Source organism: Bubalus bubalis, chromosome 3, assembly GCF_019923935.1.
Source record: "Bubalus bubalis isolate 160015118507 breed Murrah chromosome 3, NDDB_SH_1, whole genome shotgun sequence".
Classification (NCBI taxonomy): domain Eukaryota; kingdom Metazoa; phylum Chordata; class Mammalia; order Artiodactyla; family Bovidae; genus Bubalus; species Bubalus bubalis.
The window spans coordinates 61,633,079-61,648,403 of record NC_059159.1 but is presented as its reverse complement, the minus strand read 5'-3'; the positions used below and the strand labels follow the sequence as shown (position 1 = coordinate 61,648,403).

At 36.5% G+C, this 15,325-nt stretch overlaps 1 protein-coding gene across 1 annotated transcript in view; it reads right to left on the bottom strand.

The window, feature by feature from the left end:
* CA10 (carbonic anhydrase 10) overlaps positions 1-15,325 on the bottom strand; it is an 840,788-nt gene that overhangs the window by 766,946 nt on the left and 58,517 nt on the right. The window lies entirely within an intron of this gene.

Genomic DNA, 15,325 nt, shown 5'->3' with positions numbered 1-15,325 from the left:
TTTATTATTTTTTATAGATTTAGTCTTTTGTTTGTTTTTCCTATTTTTATCTCATTGTAGCTATTCTTTAATATATAGAAATCTTCATCTAAGTCAATTTAACTTTGCATTTCTATTGTTTCTATCTTTTCTTCCTTTTTCTCATCATGTTTGCTATTTTGTTTCACTTTTATTGCTTTAATCCCCAGTTGACAACTTGGTTTAGCTTCATTTTCTAGTTTGTGCCTTGGAAGTTCTATTTTTAACTGGTTTATATCATTGTTGGTTTCCTTTGTTCACTGAGTCAACCTATTGTACTTTACTATTTATTGTTTGGGCTGTTTGGGTTTTATTTATGGATATATATATATATATATGTGTGTGTGTGTGTGTGTGTGTGTATTACATTTTTTTAGTTATTATTAGTCCAATCTTGTACTTGCGATCTTGGGGATGAGTCTTTTGTTTCTTGTTTTTCTGTGTTGGTTTTAATCCCATTTAATGCCATAACAAACCATTTACGGAATCCCCATTCCTTTACCAGAAATCAGGCCCTGAGCCTTTGGAATGGAAGCACTGACTCCAAGACTCTAAACTATCAGAGAATTCTTAACCTTTGGGAGTATTAATTAGTGAGAACTCCCACAAAGGGAAACACCTGTATACAAAACTCAGCATCATCCAACTGCCAGCAGCACCCTGTGCAGGACACCTCATCAAAAATTTGGATAAGAGTTAAAGCCTAACCTTCTAAAATTCTTTCAAAAAATTGTAGAGGAAGGAACACTTCCAAACTCATTCTATGAGACCACCATCACCCTGACACCAAAACCAGACAAAGACAACACACAAAAAAAGAAATTGTAGGCCAATATCACTGATTAACATGTATGCAAAAATCCTCAACAAAATTCTAACAAACAGAATTCAACAACATGTTAAGAAGCTCATACGCCATGATCATTTTTGGTTTATCCCAAGGATGCAAAGATTCTTCAATATATGCTAATCAATCAATGTGATACACCATATTAACAAATTCAAAGAGTAAAAACCATATGATAATCTCAAAAGATTCAGAATAAGCCTTTGACAAAATTCAGCACCCATTTATGATTTAAAAAAAAAAAAAAACTCTCCAAAAAACGGGCATACAAGGAACCTCCCTTAACATAGTAAAGGGCATATATAATAAACCCTCAGCAAACCTTACTCTCAATGGTGAAAAACTGAAAGCACTCCCTCTAAGACAATGAACAAGACAAGGGTGTGCACTCTCACCACTATTGTTCAACACAGTTTTCGAAGTCCTAGCTATAGCTATCAGAGAAGAAAAAAAAAAAATAAAAGGAATACAGATCAGATAAGAAGTAAAATTTTCACTGTTTGCAGATGACATGATACTATACATAGAAAACCCTAAAGATACTATCAGAAAATTACTAAAGCTAATCAGTGAATTTACCAAAGTTGCAGGATGCAAAATCAATACAGAGAAATCACTTTCATTCCTATATACTAACAATGAAAAATCAGAAAGAGAAACTAAGAAATCAACCCCATTCACCATCGCAACATAAAGAATAAAATATCTAGGAATAAACTGACCTAGGGAGACAAAAGAGTGGTACACAAAAACCTATAAAACTCTGATGAAGGAAATCAAAGACGACATAAACAGATGGAGAGATATTCCATGTTTCTTGGTTGGAAGAATCAATACTATGAAAATAACTATATTACCAAATGCATTCTACAGATTCACTGTGATCCCTATCAAATTACCAATGGCATTTTTCACAGAACTAGAACAAAATACTTCACAATGCATATGGAAACACAAAAGACCCCAAATAGACAAAGGAATCTTGAGAAATAAGAATGGAGCTGTAGGAACCAAGTTTCCTGCCCTCAGACTATACTACAAAGCTACAGTCATCAAGATAGTATGGTACTGGCACAAAAACAGAAACATAGAAAATGGAACAAGATAGAAAGCCCAAAGATAAACCCAGAACCTATGGGTAACTTATTTTTGACAAAGGAGGCAAGAATATACAATGGGGTAAAGACAGCCTCTTCAATAACTGGTGCTGGAAAAGTGGACAGCTAAATGTAAAAGAATGAAATTAGAACACTTATTAACACCACATAAAGATAAATTCAAAATGGATTAAAGACCTAAATATAAGACCCGAAACTATAAAACTCTTAGAGGAAAAACAAGACAGAACACTATGACATAAATCACAGCAAAATCCTTTATAAACCACCTACTAGAGTAATGGAAATAGACAAAATAATAAACAAGTGGGACCTCATAAACCTTAAAAACTTTTGCACAGCAGAGGAAACTATAAACAAGTTGAAAACACAATTTTCAGAAGGGAAGAAAATGATAGCAAATCAAACAACTGACAAATTATTAATTTTCAAAATATAGAAGCAGTTAACATAAGTCAATACCAGAAAAACAAAAAACCCAATCAAAAAGAGGTGAAAAACCTAAACAGACATTTCTACAAAGAAGACATCAGATGAGATCAGTCGATCAGTCATGTCCGACTCTTTGCGACCCCATGAATCGCAGCACGCCAGGCCTCCCTGTCCATCACCAACTCCCGGAGTTCACTCAGACTCAGGTCCATCGACTCAGTGATGCCATCCAGCCATCTCATCCTCTGTCGTCCCCTTCCCGTCTTGCCCCCAATCCCTCCCAGCATCAGAGTCTATTCCAATGAGTCAGCTCTTCACATGAGGTGGGCAAAGTACTGGAGTTTCAGCTTTAGCATCATTCCTTCCAAAGAAATCCCAGGGCTGATCTCCTTCAGAATGGACTGGTTGGATCTCCTTGCAGTCCAAGGGACACTCAAGAGTCTTCTCCAACACCACAGTTCAAAAGCATCAATTCTTTGGCGCTCAGCCTTCTTCACAGTCCAACTATCACATCCATACATGACCACAGGAAAAACAATAGCCTTGAGTAGATGAACCTTTGTTGGCAAAGTGATGTCTCTGCTTTTGAATATGCTGTCTAGATTGGTCATAACTTTCCTTCCAAGGAGTAAGCGTCTTTTAATTTCATGGCTGCAGTCACCATCTGCAGTGATTCTGGAGCCCAGAAAAATAAAGTCTGACACTGTTTCCTTTGTTTCCCCATCTATTTCCCATGAAGTGGTGGGACCGGATGTCATGATCTTCGTTTTCTGAATGTTGAGCTTTAAGCAAACTTTTCAGTATCCACTTTCACTTTCATCAAGAGGTTTTTGAGTTCCTCTTCACTTTCTGCCATAAGGGTGGTGTCATCTGTATATTTGAGGTTATTGAGATTTCTCCCGGCAATCTTGATTCCAGCTTGTGTTTCTTCCAGCCCAGCATTTCTCATGATGTACTCTGCATATAAGTTAAATAAACAGGGTGACAATATACAGCCTTGACGTACTCCTTTTCCTTTTCGGAAGCAGTATGTTGTTTCATGTCCAGTTCTAACTGTTGCTTCCTGACCTGCATACAAATTTCTCAAGAGGCAGATCAGGTGGTCTGGTATTCCCATCTCTTTCAGAATTTTCCACAGTTTATTGTGATCCACATAGTCAAAGGCTTTGGCATAGTCAATAAAGCAGAAATGGATGTTTTTCTGGAACTCTCTTGCTTTTTCCATGATCCAGCAGATGTTGGCAATTTGATCTCTGGTTCCTCTGCCTTTTCTAAAACCAGATTGAACATCAGGAAGTTCACAGTTCACATATTGCTGAAGCCTGGCTTGGAGAATTTTGAGAATTACTTTACTAGTGTGTGAAATGAGTGCAATTGTGCTGTAGTTTGAGCATTCTTTGGCATTGCCTTTCTTTGGGATTGGAATGAAAACTGACCTTTTCCAGTCCTGTGGCCAGTGCTGAGTTTTCCAAATTTGCTGGCATATTGAGTGCAGCACTTTCACAGCATCATCTTTCAGGATTTGGAATAGCTCAACTGGAATTCTATCACCTCCACTAGCTTTGTTCGTAGTGATGCTTTCTAAGGCCCACTTGACTTCACATTCCAGGATGTCTGGCTCTAGGTTACTGATCACACCATTGTGATTATCTGGGTTGTGAACATCTTCTTTGTACAGTTCTTCTGTGTATTCTTGCCATCTCTTCTTAATATCTTCTGCTTCTGTTAGGTCCATACCATTTCCGTCCTTTATCGAGCCCATGTTTGCATGAAATGTTCCTTTGGTATCTCTGATTTTCTTGAAGAGATCTCTAGTCTTTCCCATTCTGTTGTTTTCCTCTATTTCTTTGCACTGATCGCTGAAGACATAGAGATGGCTAACAAACACATGAAAAGATGCCTAATATTGCTCATTATTTGGTCAGTTCAGTTCAGTTGCTTAGTCATGTACAACTCGTTGTGATCCCATGGACTGCAGCACGCTAGGCTTCCCTGTCCATCAACAACTCCCAGAGCTTACTCAAACTCTTGTACATTGAGTCAGTGATACCATCCAACCATTTCATCCTCTGTCATCCCCTTCTCCTCCCACCTTTTATCTTTCCCAGCATAAGGGTCTTTTCAAATGAGTCAGTTCCTCACATCAGGTGGCCAAAATACTGGAGTTTTACCTTTAGCATCAGTCCTTCCAAGGAGTATTCAGGACTGATTTCCTTTAGGATGGACTGGTTGAATCTCCTTGCAGTCCAAGGGACTCTCAAGAGTCTTCTCCAACACCGCAGTTCAAAAGCATCAATTCCTCAGCCCTAGGCTTTCGTTATAGTCCAACTCTCACGTCCATACATGACTACAGGAAAAACCATGGCTTTAACTACAGGAAAAAACATAGATGTACCCTTGTTGCCAAAGTAATGTCTCTGCTTTTTAATATACAGACTAGGTTAAAGCGCCTGGGATAGATTTATGCTCATTGTTAGAGAAATGCAAATCAAAACTACAATGAATTTCATTGTTGTTTAAACTACAACAGTATAGTGGAGTAGATAAGACAGAGACCATATTGATTGACAAGGTCAAAAATATTTACTATCTGGCTCTTTACAAGGAGTGTTTGCTGATCCCTGTTCTACAGTCAAACTTCTTAGGATTAAATACTGGCTTTATCACTTTTTTTTTTTTTCCACCACTCATATACTAAACTAGTAGTAGTATATATACAAAACAAAATTGCTAAACAGCTCTTCCATAAATCACTCTATGAAGCTTAGATATATGGAACTATAAACTTATTCCATGATTTTCACTAGAAAGAGAATTTCACTGAAAAATAAAATAGAGTTGTGGGCTCTTACTGGACATCCTCCAGCAATCACATAAAAGAGGAAAACATTGAGGGCACTTTTGGCTCTCTTACATACACACACACACACACACACACACACACACACACCACATATACAACAGGAAAGATAAAATGCTGGATATTAATGTCCAATCACTGTTAAGGCACCAGTTTTATCATACTTTCAACTCAGAACACACAGCATAAGTTGTGTTGCAAAAAGTAAATCTGTATCCCAAACAAAGCTCCTGCTCTTGCCATGTTTGTGCTCCTCTCCCATTCAAAAGCCTTCAGAAGCCTAAGGCAAGAAGCTAGTCATTAAAAGCCATGACCTACTCACTCCTCCCCACTTCCCTAGTACATCTTCCAGAATATAACCCTAATTATCCTAGCACTGGGATAAGGAAACCAACATATCTTCAACAAATATACTTCTTACTGACTTTTTCTCTCTATCAAATATCCCTTTATACATCCCTTAATCAAAGGGATTAAAACAGTTAACAACCAAAACAGTTAACAAACCCAAAACAGTTAATAAATTGGAGATGCATAAGACAAAGTTTTTTTTAAGAAAGAAAGAAAAAGAGCTGCAGAATCAAATTTGTATAAAGAACCACAGGTGCTGGGGACTAAGGTGATGAGGATAAAGCAGATGAGGCAAAATTTAATTTGTGTCAAAACACTCAGCAACCAAGGAAATCGATATTCTAACAGTATTTTGAAGAAACAAAGTTAATACAAAAAATCTGCATGAAAAATATCCAAAATTTAAATAAGAAATATTTCAAAACAAATAGCAACGTGACAATAACTACATCCCTATCAATAATTACTTTAAAGGGTAATGGACTAAATGATCCAGTCAAAAGACATAGAGTGGCTGAATGAACACAAAAACTAGACCCAAGTATACACTGCCTAAAATAAAATAACTTCAGACCTAAAGACACACAATGAAGGGGAGGAGATGCACAAAAGTATTTCATGCAAATTGTTGTTGTTGCTATTTAGTAATGTCTGACTCTTTGAAAGTCCATAAACTACAGCATGCAAGGCTTCCCTGTCCCATACCATCTGCCAGAGCTTGTTCAAACTCATGTCCATAGAGTCAATGATGCCATCCAACCATCTCATCCTCCGTCATCCCCTTCTCCTCCCACCTTCAATCTTTCCCAGCACCAGCGTCTTTTCTAATGAGTCAGCTCTTTGCATCAGGTGGCCAAAATATTGGAGCTTCAGCATCAGTCCCTCTAATGAATATTTGGGATTGATTTCCTTTAGGATTGACTGGATTGATCTCCTTGCTGTCCAAGGGACTCACAAGAGTCTTCTTCAAAACTACAATTCAAAAGCATCAGTTCTTTGGTGCTCAGCCTTCTTTATGGTCCAACTCTGATATCCACAACTTCCAAGGAGCAAGCATCTTTTAATTTCATGGCTGCACTCACCATCTGCAGTGATTTTGGAGCCCAAGAAAATAAAGTCTGTCATTGTTTCCATTGTTTCCCCATCTATTTGCCATGAAGTGATGGGAACAGATGCCATGATCTTAGTTGTTTGAATGTTGAGTTTTAAATCAGCTTTTTCACTCTCCTTTTCCACCTTCATTGAGAGGCTCTTTAGCTCCTCTTTGTTCTCTGCCATAAGGGTGGTGTCATCTGTGTATCTGAGCTTATTGATATTTCTCCCTGCAATCTTGATTTCAGCATGTGTTTCCTCCAGTCTGGCATTTCGCATGATGTACTCTGCATAGAAGCTAAATAAGGAAGGTGACAATATACATCCTTGATGTATTCTTTTCCCAATTTGGAACCAGTCTACTCTTCCATGGCCTGTTCTAACTGTTGCTTCTTGACCTGCATACAGTTTTCTTAGGAGGCAGGTAAGGTGGTCTGGTATTCCCATGTCTTTAAGAATTTTCCACAGTGTTGTGATTCACATAGTAAAAGGTTTAGCATAGTCAATGAAGCAGAAGTAGATGTTTTCCTGGAATTCGCTTGCTTTTTCTATGAGCCAATGGACATTGGCAATTTGATTCCTCTGACTTTTCTAAATCCAGCTTGAACATCTGGAAGTTCTCATTCATGTACTGTTGATGCCTAGCTTGGAGAATTTTGAGCATTAGCTTGGTAGCATGTGAAATGAGTGCGATTGTGCAGTAGTTTGAATGTTCTTTGGCATTGCCCTTCTTTGGGGTTGGAATGAAAACTGACCTTTTCCAGTTCTGTGGCCACTACTGAGTTTCCCAAATTTCCTGGCATATTGAGTGTGGCACTTTAAAAGCATCCTGTTTTATGGTTTGAATTGGCTCATCTGGAATTCCATCACCTCCACTAGCTTTGTTTGTAGTAATGCTTCCTAAGGCCCACTTGACTTTACATTCCAAGATATCTGGCTTTAGGTGAGTGAGCATACTACCATTCATACAAATGGAGATGTAAAAACAGCCAGGGTAGCACTACTTATATAAGACAAAATAGACTTTAAAACAAAGACTGTAACCAAAGACAAAGAAGAATATTACATAATGATGAAGGGATAAATCCTATTAGAAGATATAGTAATTATAAATATATATGCTCCAAATGTAGGTGTACCTAAATATATAAAGCAAATATTGACAAACATAAAAGGAGAAATTTATTATAACACAGTAATAGTAGTGGACTTTAACATCCCACTTACATCAATAAACATCAACAAGAAAAAAAAAATTAGTAAGGAAACACTGGCATCATACAACACATTAGGCCAGATGGGCTTAATCTATACTGCATCCAAAACTGCATAATAAACTGCATAAATGCATAACTGAGATAACACTGCATCCAAAAGCAGCAGAACAAACATTTCTTTCATGTGCACATGGAAAACTCTGAAGGACAAATTACATGCTAGGCCACAAAACAAGTCTAAGTAAATTTAAGAAGACTGAAAACATATCAATCATCTTTTCCAATCACAACTCTATGAGACTAGAAGTCAAATACAAGGAAAAACTTCAAAAAACACAACACATTGAAGCTAAACAATACACTACTACACAACAAATGAGTTGCTGAAGAAATCAAAGAGACAACAACAACAACAAATAATACCTGAACATATATAAAACCAATGATACAAAATCTATGGGTCAGAGCAAAAACTGTGTTCTGAGTTTTAAGAGGGAAATTTATGGAAATACAAGCCTCCCTCAGGAAAAGAGAAAAATCTAAAACAACCTAACCTTATATTTATAGAAACTATAAAAAGAAGAAGAAGAAAAAAAAAAACTTAACAGAAGGCAAGAAATGATAAATATTAGAGGAGCAATAAATTAAAGACTTTTAAAAAGAATAGAAAAAAAAAAATCAATGAAACTAAGAGCTGGGTCTTCAAAAAAAAAAAAAAACACCACACAATTAATAAACCTCTAGTCACACTTACCAAGAAAAAAAGAGAGCAGACCCAAATCAATAAAGTCAGAAATGAAAAATAAAGAAGTTACAACTGACAAATAAAAATACAAAGTACCATCAGATTGCAATGAACACATATACACCAATTCAATAGAATACCTAAAAGAAATGGATAAAATTCCTAAAAATGTACAATCTCCTAATACTGAATCAGGAAGATATAGAAAATATGAACCAATTACCAGTAGTGAAACCAAACCAGTAATCAAAAAAGTCCCAATACACAAATGCCTTCACAGGTAAATTATCTCAAATATTTAAAGATGAGTTAACACCTATCCTTCTCAAACTACTCCAAAAAACTGAAGAGAAAGGAGCACTTTTGAACTCATTCTGGAAAGTCAGCATCAATAACTGACATCAAAATCAAACCAAGTCACTATACACACACACACACACACACAAAACTTAACAGACCAATATCACTGATAAACATAGGTCCAAAAATCCTCAGCAAAGTATTGGCAAATACCTGTGGCGGATTCATTTTTATATTTGGCAAAACTAATACAATTATGCAAAGTTTAAAAATAAAATAAAATTTAAAAAAATAATAAAAATAAATTCAGCAATGCATTAAAAGGATACTACACCATAATCAAATGATTTATTCCAGGGATGCAAGGAGAGTTCAATACCCACAAATCAATCAATATGATACACCATATTAACAAACTGAGGACGAAAAATCATATGATCAACTGTCACTCCTGGCGTGCTGCGATTCATGGGGTCACAAAGAGTCAGACACGACTGAGCGACTGAACTGTCTGACTGACTGAACTGAACTGATATATATATACACACATATATATATGTATGTATATGTGTGTGTGTATATATATATATATATACACACACACACACACATATATATATATATATAAGATTCTATAAAAAAAAAAAACTGAGAATTAATAAATTCAGTAAAGTTCCAGGATACAAAGTTAACACACAGAAGTCAGTTGCAATTTTATATACCACCAACAATCTATCAGAGAGAGAAATTAAGAAAACAATTTACAATGTCATCAAAAAATAAAATACCTAGGAACATATCTAACCAAGGAGGTAAAAGATCTATACTGAGAACACTGTAAAAAACCCTGACTGAACTGACAAAAGATGACACATATGGAAAGACATACCATGCTCAAGGACTGTAAAAATTAATAGTATTATAACAATCATATTACTTGAGGCAACTTACAGACTCAATGCAATCCCTATCAAAATACCAGTTTTTCACAGAACTGGAGCAAATAATTCTAAAATTTGTATGAAAACACAAAAGACCTCAAGTAGCCAAAAAACATCTTGAGAAAGAAAAACAAATCTGGAGGTATCATGTTCACTGATTTCAAACTGTACTACAAAGCCACAATAATCAAAGCAGTGTGGTATCAAAACAGACACAAAGGTCAGGGGAATGGAATATAGAGCCATAAATAAACCCATGTTTATATGGTCAATTAATCTATGGCAAAGGAGGCGAGATTACACAAAGACAGTCTCTTCAATAAATGATGTTGGGAAAACTCGATAGCTCAACAGAAAAAAATTAAACTCACCTTTTCACACCATGTACAAAAACAAACTCAAAATGGATTAAAGACTTAAATATAAGACCTGAAACCAAAAAATACCTACAAAAAACATAGGTAATACTCTAATGTGACGTTAAGTCTTATCAGTATTTTTTGGATATGTCACCTCAGGCAAAAAAAACAACAGCAAAAATAAACAAACGGAACTATCAAATAGAACATATAGACAAATAGAAAATATAAAATAAATAGAACATATCAAACTAAAATATAACAACAAAACAAAAAAACTTTTGCTCAGAGAAGGAAACTATCAAAAAAAGAAAAAGCAGCCTTCTGAATAGAAGGTATTTGCAAGCATATATCTGATAAGAGGATACTATCCAAAATATACAAATATCTCATACAACTAAACATCAATAACAATCTGAAAAAAAAAATGAACATAGGACTTTAATGGACATTTTTCCAAAGAAGACATACAGAAGGCCACCAGATACATGAAAAGTTGCTCAACATCACTGCTTATAAGGGAAACGCAAATCCAAAAGCACAATGAGGTATCACCTCACACCTGTCAGAATGAGTACTATCAAAAAGATGATAAACAATAATAGGTGTTGGTGAGGCTGTGGATAAAAGGCAACCCTCATACTTGTTGTTGGGAATATAAACTGATGCAGTCACTACTGAAAACAATAGTGGAAGTTCCTCAAATAATCACAAAAAAAGAACTACCATACAAACCAGTATTCCATTTTTGAGTATTTTTCTGAAGAAAATGAAAACACTGATTCAAATAGGTATATTAATCCTTAAGTTCATTTCAGTATTATTTACAATAGTCAAGATTGCAATTGTCTGTTGATTGATGAATGTATAAAGAGGATGTGGAACATATATACAATAAAATATTCAGCCAAAAAAGAATGAAATCTTATCATTTGCAACAACATGGGTTGACCTAGACACTATGAAGTGAAGTAAGTCAGACAGAGAAAGACAAACACCATAAGATTTTAATTAAATGTAGAGCCTAAAAAGTAAATTAAAAAACATAATAAAGCAGAAAAAAATTCAGAGATACAGAGAATAAATAAGTGTTTGCCAGAGGGAAGGTGGATGTCAGGATTAATTAAATAGATGAGAGAGACTAAAAAGTGCAAACTTCCAGCCAAGTGGATGAAATGTACATGGGGAATGTAGGAAATGAAATCACAACAATTTTGTATTAACAGATGGTAACTAGATTTACTGTGGTGGTCATTCTGTAATGTATAAATATACTGAATCACCATGCTGTATACCTGAAAGTATTAATAACATAGCATTGTAGGTCAATTATTATTCAATTTTTAAAAGTAAAAACAAAAGAATAAAAAATCAAGAGTACTGTGACAGAACATATTGAAGCCTAAGACAAAGGAAAAATCAGTAATATGACTGTATCTGTATTAAAAACTTGGATATTTTGTTCATCATGGGGTTTGTTCATACCAATTTTGGTTTCTTAAAAAAAATATTTTGCTAAAATATTACTTTCTTGATTTCCAAGTTTTTGGCACCCCCTTAAACTTGCACCCAAGGAAAATACCTCATTTATCTTACCCTCATTCTGCCCTTCTCCAAATTATTGCGAATTCTCATCACAAGGAAGTACAAAGGTGCTGGTTTCCAATATAGTCTTCCAGATTAAAAAAATACAGTAAAATACAAACAGAGGCCTTAGAATATTATAGCACAATGAAGGCCCATTTCTACTTAAATCACTATTAAAAAGCTTAAACATTCTCCTTGGGTTCAAATGTGATGGCTTTAATTCAGGAAAGATGATTATTGGAAATCCCCAGACTTAGCACAGTCTTGTTCTGCAAACAAAATCCTTTTTAATCAGTAATTTCCAGTTTTTGTACCATCAAACTGATTTTTTTCTCCCTACCTCTAAACAGGCCCTGGGTTTTGGAAAAAAAAAAAAAATTGCCAAACATATATTAATGAAATTCTATCATTTTAATAAGCCACAATATCTATATTTTCTTCATTTTCTATCCATATTGAATAAATAAATGAGCATGTGAGTTCTGAGTTTATTTCACCATCACTGTTTTAACATGTGACTGCATTCTAAAAGGTATCAGGATTGGATATGTGTGCCATTAAGATAGATACAGGCATCCATGGGAGTAGGGCCTTCTGACCTTTTTAAAGAACAATCATTCATTAAAAAGCATTATGGAGCACCTTTATTCATTCATACCTATTGACCAACAAAACCAACAAACTAATGATCGGTCCCACAGATTGTGTCTCTTAAGTTTGCTTCACTTGAACTCTCCAGCCTCTCCCTGACAATCTTATTTTCTCCATTTTGATTATGGGGCTCTTTCTGTATGTACTTCCTGGAACTCTGATACTCTAGCTTACCACCTGTAATTCTGCATGTGTTTTCTTCTCCTTCAACTTACACCCTGCTCACACAATTTAGTCCATCATGGACAATTTCTTACATACATTTTTCAGCTGGTCCTCAAAACAATCTTATGAAGTTGGCAAGGCAAGAGTTATCATTGGTCCCATTCCATGGACAGTGAAACTGAAGGTCAGAGAAGTTGTGTTTTGACCCCAGACCTCAGTACGTAGTAAATCCAGGATTCAGGACCAGGCCTCCTTTTCCCAAGGCAAGCACTTCACCACTACATTCATATGAGTAAATAATTCTGTTATATAATGAGGGACCTCAGCCTGATATGCGGAGAAGGCGATGGCACTCTACTCCAGTACTCTTGCCTGGAAAATCCCATGGACAGAGGACCCTGGTAGGCTGCAGTCCATGGGCTCACGAAGAGTCATACATGACTGAGTGACTTCACTTTCACTTTTCACTTTCATGAATTGGAGAAGGAAATGGCAACTCACTCCAGTGTTCTTGCCTGGAGAATCCCAGGGATGGGGGAGCCTTGTGGGCTGCCATTCATGGGGTCCGACTTTAGCAGCAGCAGCAGCAGCCTGATATGTAACACGTAGTCAGTTTAAGCCTGACATAATAAGTGACATATGAAATTCATATAAAAATGTTCAGAAGGTGTTGGAGAATATAGTACTTCTTTAGCATGATATGCAAGATTCCCATAATCGTGCTCATCTGACTTCCCAGCTTCTGTTCTACCATTCACTGTTATTGCCATGGTGTCCCAGCCATGGTGACCTTGCAAGACCCCTCACCCTCTATCTTCATTACTCCAAGCCTTTACGTGTGCTATTTCCTCTGCAACGCCCCTCCAACTTCGTTTACCTGGCACACTCATATTAATCTTTTTAAACCCTTCTTTAATAAAATTTATGAAATTCTCTGAGTAAGACTTGTTCTCTTCTGTGCTCACAATACTATTTATTAGGTGGCTTCCCATAGCTCTCAGGATAAAGATCATTATAAATTCATGACTTGCCAAGGGCCTTCCAGACCTGGTTCTTACTTATATCTTCAAGCCTTGCCTCTTCCTGCATTTATCAAGTCCTCTCACACTATTCTTTATTCACCCTGAACAAACTTCAATTTTCACATACACACCACTGGCTCTCTCTTTTCTAAGCCTTTCATATGCAGTGCTCTCTGCCTCCTCGTCCTACTCAGTCTTCCAGAAGGTGTCAGCTGAGATGTTACTTTCTCTTGGAAGCCCCCTTGAGTCATGGTCGGTGGCAATTTCTCTTGGATCATGGCCCCAGCTCACCATAATTACTTTGTGACTGACTCTTTCAATGTCACCCCTGATTATTTTCTTTTTGATACATTCCCTGTCTTTCCTAGAAGGAAGGTCATGTTCAGATTCTCCTTGATTTTTCTTATTGGAGATCCCTCCTCATCTTTGTAATCATCACTCTATAAGATAGGTGATGACATGTGGTGGAAAGAATGCTGATATGTGCTAGCTCAGGATCAGATCCTAGTCATTCATGCAACAGTCATTTATGGAAATTTTCCTATCCATGTGCTCAATACGATTCTAGGCAATGAAAACAACAGGCAAAGCTCCTGCATTCATAAAGTTTTCATTCTATTGAGAGATCAGAATAAAAAATACAGCACTGTGATCAGAAAAATGTTTGAAATGATTTCAATTTGTTTTTATAAAGAATGAAACTGGAGGAATCAACCTTCCTGACTTCAGACTATAGTACAAGGACACAGTCTTCAGGATAGTGTGGTACAGAAATGTAAATCAATGGAACAAAATACAGAGTCCAGAGATAAATTCACACCCCTGAGGACACCTTATCTTTGACAAAGGAGGCAAAAACATACAATGGAAAAAAGATAGTCTCTTTAACAAGTGGTATTCGAAAAACTGGTCAGTTCAGAGTCAGTTCAGTCGTTCAATCGTGTCCAACTCTTTGCAACCCCATGAACTGCAGCACACCAGGCCGCCATGTCCATCACCATCTCCCAGAGTTTACTCAAACTCACGTCCATGGAGTCAGTGATGCCATCCAGCCATCTCATCCTCTGTCATCCCCTTCTTCTCCTGCCCTCAATCTCTCCCAGCATCAGGGTCTTTTCCAATGAGTCAACTCTTCACATGAGGTAGCCAAAGTATTAGAGTTTCAGCTTCATCATCAGTCCTTCCAATGAACACCCAGGACTGATATCCTTTAGGATGGACTGGTTGGATCTCCTTCGGCACTCAGCTTTCTTCAAAGTCCAAATCGCACATCCATACATGACCATTGGGAAAACCATAACCTTGACTAGACAGACCTTTGTTGGCAAAGTAATATCTCTGCTTTTGAATATGCTATCTAGGTTGATCATAACTTTTCTTCCAAGGAGTGAGCGTCTTTTAGTTTCATGGCTGCAATCACTATCTGCAGTGATTTTGGAGTCCCAAAAAATAAAGTCTGACACTGTTTCCACTATTTCCTCATCTATTTACCATGAAGTGATGGGACCAGATGCCATGATCTTCGTTTTCTGAATGATGAGCTTTAAGCCAACTTTTTCACTCTCCTCTTTCAGTTTCATCAAAAGACTTTTAGTTCCTCTTCACTTTCTGTGATAAGGG